The 9,141-nt window shown below is 45.1% G+C and overlaps 1 long non-coding RNA gene across 1 annotated transcript; it reads right to left on the bottom strand.

Annotated features, from left to right (window-relative positions):
• Positions 1 to 344: 344 nt before the first annotated feature.
• LOC148003899 (uncharacterized) lies at positions 345 to 6,468 on the bottom strand. Its single transcript, XR_015629275.1, has 2 exons — positions 5,899 to 6,468; positions 345 to 1,327 (listed from the first exon to the last, which is right to left on the bottom strand). It is a non-coding gene; the product is annotated as an uncharacterized LOC148003899 (long non-coding RNA).
• Positions 6,469 to 9,141: the final 2,673 nt, after the last annotated feature.

Below are 9,141 nucleotides of genomic sequence, written 5' to 3'. Positions count from 1 at the left end.
AGAGAATTGGACTTAGAGTTAAATAATGAAAGGGCGAATCTTAGGCTCTTGACAATGAAGCAGAATACTCTGTTCCCGGAGCACTGACCTTTGTTAAAAAAAAATCACAGTTCTGAGCTGAGGACATTATCAAAGCTCTGGAGGAATGAAGGGGACAGTGTTCTGACTTAGTTAAAATTTTCAGAACTCGCTTTAAGCAAGTGTCCTATTGTGGGTGGTGATGGCAGCCACCGAGAGTTATTAGCTGCACGAAACTGTTTGACAAGTGAAAGACCCCCGAAGGGAGCCCCCCACTCAAGTCTCGGGAAAGACGCGCACCCAGTAGGACACAGACACCGACCTGCTGTAATCACACGAGGAAGATTTATTGTGAGCGAGATGAAACGAGAGCTCAGGCCAGCATGCTGGGGTCGAGACTCATACACCACACAGGGAGTAGAGGAGTTCGACCCCGACCTGAATTTTCACAGAGCTTATAAAGGAAAAAACCACAAACCAGGGGGATCAAGAGGGAGGGAGGAGGGGAATTCCAAAACCATAAACTGCCCATACAATTTAGGACTTTGTGACATTGTGATTAGGGGTAGTGACATTTTACAGGGCCATTGGACCATTGTGGCCGGAGGCTATGGGTCATTGTGGCTGTTCCAGGAAACCTTTCATGCAAGAATGTTCCGGGAACCATTGTACAGCAAGGGAGGGGCGAAAAGTTCATGTTCTCACAGACCCTACCTCTTCTTTTTGGGTAGCTAGGCGGCTTATTATTAATTTTTAATCCTTCATTCCCCACTTCTTTTTTTGTTAATAGTTCTAATCCTAGAACTTCATGGAGAACTCAGCTTCATCTAGCATAACAGCTTGGTATTGTAGTCTTAACATGAGGATTCTAACCTGGACACTATCCAAGCCTATCCACCAAGGTCATGACTAGCTTTTAGAACTTCTAAGCTTATACGGACTGTGATCCCTGAGGCACAGTCCCAAGAAGTGTTAAGAGTACTAACATATGCAATGTTACATCATTTGTAATGGAAATCAAGCCTATCCCACACCTATCTTGATAGAACCCAGGACAAACATGACTGAATTTCCCTCTAGGTCCCAGCTCTCAGCCCCAACAGCTAGTACACGGCTGGTGAGGGCTGAGAATTGACAGCTGTCAGGGTGGTCAGCAGCACCAGGTACGGTCCTTTCCAGCGAGGCTCGAGTGTCTGGACTCAGTGTAGCTGCAACCTGGAACTGATGGGATGTCTCAGGGGTCTCCGGGGCATAGGCTGCTGTCAGCTGTGAGCAGATTTCTTTCTGTATCACCTGTAGGTCTTTTAGCCTGGCACACAAATCATTATTACTATGGCACTATGACATGTTGGTTCAGTAACATCATCTAATACAGTCAGGGGGGCTGAGGCCCCATATAAGATCTCAAAGGGGGTAAGGCTGAATCTGGAAGGGGTATTTCTTGCTCTGAAGAGAGCAAGAGGGAAGGAGTGTCACCCAGTCTGTGCCAGTCTCTATGGTTAATTTGGTCAGGGTCTCTTTTAGAGTTCTATTTATTTACCCTACCTGTCCTGAACTTTGAGGTCTGTAAATACAATGTAATTTCCAATTGACCTCTAAATACTTGGCCACACCCTGGCTTACCTTGGCAACGAAAGTAGGGCCGTTGTCTGACCAGATTACCTTGGGCATTCCAAATCAGAGGAAGATTTCTTCCAGTATCTTCTTGATGATTGCAGAGGCCGTCTCTTGTTTGGTGAGGAAAGCTTCTATCTATTCCTGAAAAAGTATCTACAAGCACTAGGAGATACTTGTGATTATATTTTTCTGGTTTTATCTCAGTGAAGTTCACTTCGACTTTTCACCAAACTCTCTAGGTCTCTTTGCCCTGTTTGCTTGCTAAGCATTCACTTATTGACATACCTTATACTTTCTACTGTCTCTCTGGCTAAAATCTTAAAGTCTATTACATACACTTAACTACTTGGACAAACTTTTTATCTCCTAAATGAGTCCATTTCTGTATTTGGCAAAGTGAGTCTTTTCTTTGTTCTCTGGGAAGTATAGCTTTCCCCTCAATGTGCCATTGTCCTTTATCTTTTAAGCAATTTGGGCCTTTTCTAAGTGAGGCCATCCCTTAGTCCGATCCCAGTTCCCAGTGGCTGTCTCTTGCAGGCCTGCAACCAGGATGGGCTCCTGCATAACCATTTTTCGAGCCACTTTATCTGCTTCGTTATTGCCCCATGTCACTGAATCTCTTCCCTCCTGATATCCTGAGCAATGAATAGTACTCACAGTTGTTGGCTTCACCAGGGCATCCAAGAGATGGTAAAGGCATCTGCAGTGCTGATGTACTGGGGGGTAGAGGTTCAGCCATCCCAGATGACATTGTGTTGTCCACCATGGCAGCACCCACTTGTCTCTGACCTTCATTCATGAAGAGAACTGTTCCCGTCTGTGGACAAGGTCCTCGGCTTTCAGCAGGGGTCAATCAGCCAGTCGCAGAGGTCTTTCCTCCACCCATGGGCTTCTGCCAGTACTTGACACTTGTGCTGTGGTGGCTCCAGGTCCGGATTGGGCAGCAAGGTGACCAGATTGTCCCCAACCGGTGGAGAATCTAGTCCATGGCAGCTGACCAGTGGTCCCATCTTTTGGGACACTCTATTCAAAGGCAGAACATCAGCCACTCTATCACAGTTTAAGTCCTGGATTGGGTGATAATTGTTAGTGCCCGGCTGGCAGGAGTGATATGTTCCAAGTAGAACAGCGCTAAGCCATTCGTCTCCCAGCATCAGGTACTGGTGCACTGAGACAGGTCTTAAGCTCCGCATACACAGTCTGTAGATATGCATACACATGGCCTCACCCAGCCATTTCAGCCCACGCAAGCCATTTTGGAGAGCAATTTTCTCATGAGCAAGGGATAGGGGCAGTCAGGGATGACTATGAACTAGTGGGTTACCCGGCCCACGCCAAGGTCCACTGTTCTTCGGGCAGTCCATAAGTATTGTTTGTTGCCAGTAGGCCCCTGTACCCAAGGTCTTTGGATATTGGCCCACTGGAGGGGGGCATAGGAGCACAGAGCATTGGGTCCCTGCATCCACACTTCCCTTCTATCTCTGTACATAGCCAGCACTCTAGGACCAAGAGGCTCTCCAGTGTCCCCTCTTGTTCTTTCTGGGGCAGTCCCTGACCCAATGTCCTTTTTCTTCGTATTAGGCACACTGATCTTTAGCCAGGAATTCTCTTCTGTTGCCAGGTACTATCTTCCTAGGTTCCCTAACTACTGTGGCCAGTATATGTTCCTCTCTTGTCTTTTATCTCTCTTTAGCTCTCTAGCTTCCTCTTCTTTTAGTCTCTTTTCTTCCCTAGCTTCCTGCACTCTTTACCTCTTTCTTTCTTTCTTTCTTTTTTTTTTTTCTGTCTCTCTGCATCTTCTTCTACAGCTATTAGGTGCTGTCCACTTTTCTGCACAGACCCTGAACCATGCATCAACTTACAATAACTCTCTCAGCGACTTAGCTTAACCCTTCAAGTTTCTGTAACTTTCTCTTCATATCTTTTCCTTATCTTAGCCAGATTGGTGGGGCATTTTCCAGCCCCTAGGAGACCGATCCTTGGAGCCTGGGGGCAGACCTGGCACTCCCTACCTTCAGGCGTCTGAAGAGAGCAGGCAGAAGTGAGGGCCTTCTATCCGTGTCTGGAACATTTTTTTCTGGTCTCCAGTAGGATTCCGTCTTTCATCGGTGGTAAAGAAGACCTGTAACAGTTACTAACAAGCATATCAAATGGGATGGTGAGAAAACAAGAGAATCTTGAGAATAGAGTCTACCGAAGAGGGCAAACAGCATTTAGTCACACAGCTAAACCAGGAGTCCTTTCTTGGAACAAAAAGGCCATTGTCAGTGTCAGCTCCATGGCTTTGCCTCTCAAGAGAACCAGCCTCCAAATGACACTAGGCTTCTAGTAACAACTAATAACAAAAGGATGGAGAGATGGTTAGAACCTGGGTGCTAGATGCCAGGGGGCTGATAAAAGAATTGTAACCAGTTCACCTGGGGCTATCAGGACCTCAGTAGTAGCCCTTTACCAAACTGTCTCACTGGGTTTAAAGGGGCCAAGGAAAAGAAAACATTAATCCTGACCTTGGCTACCGCCAAGTAATTTAGTGCTGGAGACTGACTCCTCCCTTGGAATAAAGACAGCAGATAAGGCAGGCTTCCTTAAAGAACTTCTCTAAATGAGTGCTCTCCTACTGTGAGCAAATGTCAGAAATTCCTTTCCTATTCTTGTTTTCCTTATAGCCCCACCTAGCTCTCAGCCTTTTTAGATTATTCTTCCTGTAGCATTTCTAACACAGCCTGTCCCTTTTTTTTTTTTTTTTAGCCTGTTAACAGCATTTTTGATCTTTTAGGCAGTTATGCACTACGTGTCATACCGGCTGAAACTCTGCCTTTAAGACTCTTTGCTCCCAAGCAAAATTTAAATCTTTCCCAGTTCATCACAGCTGGCTGCGAGCATAAGCACAGATAAAACACTATGTTTTTGTTTTGTTTTTCTTTCCTTTTTTCAGAGCTGGGGACCGAACCCAGGGCCTTGCGCTTGCTAGGCAAGAGCTCTACCACTGAGCTAAATCCCCAACCCCCAAAACACTGTGTTTTAAAAATTAACTTTGGCTATCAACCAACACACTGCCACTAGAGCGGGGTCTACAAAATTAAGTTTCTTACTCACTAAGCGTTAAGGGGACCAAGTAAAACTCTTCGACGAACAAAGCAAACAGTTTCATGATTTCAAACACAGTCGTCAGTCCAAGATTTTAAACACGGTCGTCAGTCCAAATTCAAACACGAAACAAAAGTCAAAAAAAAAAACACTGGACAATACCACAGAAAACAATCCAGACAAACAAGACCAAGACAAAGCATCCTATAACCAATTTCCACAGATGCCTGGTACCTTCAGTACCTGGCCCAAACTGCAGCTTAACCTTAGCTGCTTCTGGGATACCAAACACAGAAACAGAATACAGACAACAGACACTAACACATCTAAGCACACTTGTCCGTGCCTATACTTAAATAGGCAGCCGAACGCGACCTCCAAAGTCACAGTCAGATCTTTTTGACTGTCCGTTGCCAGGTCCTCCCGACAAAATTCGGCTCGAGGAACGTTTCTCACGCGTCCCAGAGCCAGGACCCAACAAAGGCTGACTCGTGGAACGTCTCTCACGAGTCCCAGAGCCTGCGCAATTGGGGCGTCCCCCGGTGCGCTTTCTAAAAAGGAAAAAAAAAGAAAGAAAAAGACTATTCGGAGTAGGAATCCTTCATCTACTCACAGGCGCCATTTCGGGGTGGGGAACCTTCTTCCACCCGTGCACAGGGCAGGAAACCTTCTTCTGCCCAGACAGTGCACTAAGACTCTCGTGCACAGGGCAGGAATCCTTCATCTGCCCAGACAGTGCACTAAGACCTTAAACCGGTACCGAAAAACACAGACTACAGGACTTAATTCACACACACTCACACACACGAGCACAAACAAAAGAGAAAAAAGAAAACAAAACCGACGTCGACTTCGTGTCGACCAGAGGCACTGAAACTGATCGGCAGGTCGCAGACCTTGCCTAACAAACCGGTCGTCAAGGAGTAAAGTCTCCTCTGGACCTATCAGATGGGGTTCACCAGGCGTCCCTGGTCCCCCCTTGTCCTCCTGGGACGTCTCCCAGGGCGAACGGACGGTGGGTACCTGGACACGTCTATCCCTATCCACCCCGCTCTCCTTCCTGGAGCGCGGTCTCACTGAGCGTCCGCAAAACCGAAACAGCGATCGCACCAGATTCCCAGACAGAACATAGACACAGACCCAGACACAGCGCTGAGATAAAACAGAGAATCTTACCTCCAAGTGGGTCTAGGACCCCTGGGTGGTCGCGCAGATCCCGGACGAGCCCCCAAATGAAAGACCCCCGAAGGGAGCCCCCCACTCAAGTCTCGGGAAAGACGCGCACCCAGTAGGACACAGACACCGACCTGCTGTAATCACACGAGGAAGATTTATTGTGAGCGAGATGAAACGAGAGCTCAGGCCAGCATGCTGGGGTCGAGACTCATACACCACACAGGGAGTAGAGGAGTTCGACCCCGACCTGAATTTTCACAGAGCTTATAAAGGAAAAAACCACAAACCAGGGGGATCAAGAGGGAGGGAGGAGGGGAATTCCAAAACCATAAACTGCCCATACAATTTAGGACTTTGTGACATTGTGATTAGGGGTAGTGACATTTTACAGGGCCATTGGACCATTGTGGCCGGAGGCTATGGGTCATTGTGGCTGTTCCAGGAAACCTTTCATGCAAGAATGTTCCGGGAACCATTGTACAGCAAGGGAGGGGCGAAAAGTTCATGTTCTCACAGACCCTACCTCTTCTTTTTGGGTAGCTAGGCGGCTTATTATTAATTTTTAATCCTTCAACAAGTACCTGAATGAACACCTCCTTGAGACACTCAAGCTTTTGAGACAGCGACAAAGTAAGGGTTATATATATATATATATATATATATATATATATATATATATATATATATATATATATATATCACCTCCCAGAGTCTAGCTATTTTCCAAACAATTAAAATGCAAACAATTTATTTAAACACTAAGTTTGTATGGCAAGTAATTAGAATCTTTGTTTGCAAAAACCAGTTTGGAATCTTGATGTGCATTGAAGTTTTGGGGTAACCAGTGGTTATGGTAGAAAGTCATGCTCACACACAGTATGAGTTAGAAAACCTGGAGGTTTTGTGGAAAGACAGTGCTGTCCTCTATCCCTAGAATTTCTTCTTCAACTGCCTAGTAGTGGGTGGGTGGCCATATTTAAATTCCTAGTAATTTGCAGGTAACATTAAAGAGCTTTGGGAACAGCAAAAAGAGAAGAAGTGTGGAGGGATAAATCTGCAACCAGGAAGTCATTTGTAAAATTAGTCTCGGGGTAGCCAAGGTCAGGCCACTTGGTTGTAGTAAGATGGTGTAAATGTCTTCTCACATCTCCAGTGGAACCACTGTGAAACAGCGCTACCAAATGGGCAACTGTGTCTTGTAGCTGTAACAAACTGTTCCTTGGCAATCCTCCCCAAAACTATGACCCGGTGGCGAATAGTTTCAGACTGAATGCTCAAAAAAGAAAAAAGAAGAGAGCCTAAGCTGTCACCACCAATCAATCACTTCACCATCGGTGGACATTCAAATTCCAGATCTCAGACCCCATCCTGGATGAGACCAGTGTTCAGTGGGGACCAGTCCTGAGCCGTGCTTCGTCTCTCACACCCACTGGTCTCTGATGATTACATAGTTGGTCTTTGACCTTTTCATCTGATTTAGCTTGAGCTGCTTTGATTCCAGACTGTTTGGTTTGGGGATTTCCAAGGGTCTGAGAAGGCTTATTGGTTATTTTCTTTTGGATTATGCCACATATGTTAAAAGTCACTGAGCAATGATATCTTAAAAAAAATCTCATTTGCTATGTGAAGGGAAGAACAGCATTTGATTCTTGTGTTTTAGGCCAGGAATGGAGGAGACAGGGGACAGGATGGACTCTAGAAACCATTGTTGAGAAGCTACTATTGTTAATCACTAAATATCCCTAATCTGCCTCTTTCTGATGTTTCTAAAATGTGAGTAAAGACCCCTTCAATGCCAGGCTAGAGTGCTGTAAGTGTAGAAGAGTGCCGGAGACAAGTCATACAGTTTACTAAATGCTGTCTTCTTGCCCAAGACTGATTCAAGACCATGAAACGGAATCAGGGTAGGCATGTTCACAAGCATCTTTAACACTCCTCATTAAAACACGTGTCTTTCAATATTCTCTCCTCACCTCAGTCCCTGTAGCTAACCATCTTACCCAGGGGGGAATAAATACCTCTTTCCTACTCAGAGCCATCTGGACATCATTCTAGAAAATTGGATGGGCTGTCCTCAGCTCTTGCATTTCCAAATGATGGTGGGTAAGGATGAGAACACAGAAGAGAGCAAGCCTCTTATGTGCACGGTGACTTCGTGAGACTGGGAGACACTCTCTACCCATTCTCATGCCCATGTCACTCCATTTATTCTTCAGATGTCATTTTCCGAATGAGGCATTTATGTTTAAGTCCTTTAGCCAGCAAAATATTACAATCAATATAAAACAGTCATGAAGTTATTACAGGCAATAAGAAATACATTGGCCCGCCATTATAATTACAACCCAAAGCCTAAGCAAAGCCCTCTTGTTTCTGTGAGATCATCTCCTCTTATAATGGAAAATTAAGGCTCTAAATTTTATATAACATGACACCTTTAGAAGAAATGGCGTGAACAAGCGTGACAAAGGAGAACACATTTATGAGGGCTATAAAAATCACACGCTGGGTATGCTTTTCCCTTAAATAACCTCTCTGCTAAGAAAGAAATCATCAAGGTCAATGTTAGCAATATGGATTTCCAATGAAGGAGAACCGATTGTCTCTTCGTTTTAAGTAGAACAGTGGCTTAGTAGATGGTGACCACTCGCAACGGTCATGTAAGGGGCGCTGCTTCCCAAAGGTTCGCATGTACGCTATAGTTTAATGATCTCTGTAAGCATTAGCGAAGTTGATTTCTGGGTGGTTTGATGAAGTCACATTAGCTCCTACATGCTATGGAATATAACCTCCATCTGGACATCTCTGCACAAGTTTTTATAAGCAGAGTTAATGAGATATACTCAGAGATCAGACAATGTACTCACTCGCAATGCACGACCATTTTTAGCATACCCATGGATATACACAACCATGAGAATGATTGGCTTTGAAATAGTCTGATTACTCCAGGCAGAAACTACACTATCATCCTCCACCTTCCAACACCCTCGGATTTAATCAATCACTCGCCTGCCTCTATACTTCCTTTATTCTGAGTTTTACCTGTGACTGAATCGTACTATGTAGCATTTGCTGACTGTCTTCCTTCTTTCATTTGGTATCACGCTCCCATGATCCGTGACATCATATGCACTAACACTACATACATATACCATGTATGGGAGCGACTCCTTTGCGTTACCAATAATACTTTACTGTATTGGTATATGGGATTCTGTTTGACTGTTCATCTGGTGGTAG

The sequence above is a fragment of the Rattus norvegicus genome, chromosome 9, assembly GCF_021556685.1.
Source record: "Rattus norvegicus strain SHRSP/BbbUtx chromosome 9, alternate assembly SHRSP_T2T, whole genome shotgun sequence".
Lineage (NCBI taxonomy): Eukaryota > Metazoa > Chordata > Mammalia > Rodentia > Muridae > Rattus > Rattus norvegicus.
The sequence above is the reverse complement of the archived record's forward strand: the minus strand, read 5'-3'. Positions and strand labels throughout refer to the sequence as shown.